At 39.9% G+C, this 792-nt stretch overlaps 1 non-coding gene across 1 annotated transcript; it reads right to left on the reverse strand.

Annotated features, from left to right (window-relative positions):
- Nucleotides 1-292: 292 nt before the first annotated feature.
- LOC130984747 (small nucleolar RNA R71) lies at nucleotides 293-400 on the reverse strand. The gene has a single exon (XR_009088659.1). It is a non-coding gene; the product is annotated as a small nucleolar RNA R71 (small nucleolar RNA).
- Between the last annotated feature and the right edge of the window lie 392 nt (nucleotides 401-792).

Consider the following 792-nt stretch of genomic DNA (forward strand, 5'->3'; position numbering starts at 1 on the left):
AAACAACTTTGAGCTTAAGCCTTAATTAGTTTCTCTAATGCAACAGAATTGCAAGTTCCATGGACTTCCAATGGAAGATCCTCATCAGTTCTTAGCTGAATTCTTGCAAATCTGTGACACAGTCAAGACTAATGGGGTTAACCCTGAGGTCTATAGACTGATGCTATTCCCTTTTGCTGTAAGAGACAGAGCTAGAATATGGTTGGATTCTCAACCTAAAGAAAGCCTGGACTCTTGGGAAAAGCTAGTCAATGCCTTCTTGGCAAAGTTCTTTCCACCACAAAGATGGAGTAAGCTTAGAGTGGAAGTCCAAACCTTCAGACAGAAGGATGGAGAATCCCTCTATGAAGCTTGGGAAAGATACAAACAATTAATCAGAAAATGTCCTTCTGACATGCTTTCTGAATGGAGCATCATAGGTATTTTCTATGATGGTCTCTCTGAACTATCCAAGATGTCTTTGGATAGCTCTGCTGGAAGATCTCTTCATCTGAAGAAGACGCCTGCAGAAGCTCAAGAATTGATTGAAATGGTTGTAAATAACCAATTCATGTACACTTCTGAAAGGAATCCTGTGAACAATGGGACTAATCAGAAGAAAGGAGTTCTTGAGATTGATACTCTGAATGCCATTTTGGCTCAGAATAAAATATTGACTCAACAAGTCAATTTGATTTCTCAAAGTCTGTCTGGAATGCAAAATGCACCAAGCAGTACTAAGGAAGCTTCATCTGAGGAAGAAGCCTATGATCCTGAGAACCCTTCAATGGAAGAGGTGAATTACCTAGGAGA

This window comes from Arachis stenosperma, chromosome 5 (genome assembly GCF_014773155.1).
Source record: "Arachis stenosperma cultivar V10309 chromosome 5, arast.V10309.gnm1.PFL2, whole genome shotgun sequence".
In the NCBI taxonomy this organism is placed as follows: Eukaryota; Viridiplantae; Streptophyta; class Magnoliopsida; order Fabales; family Fabaceae; genus Arachis; species Arachis stenosperma.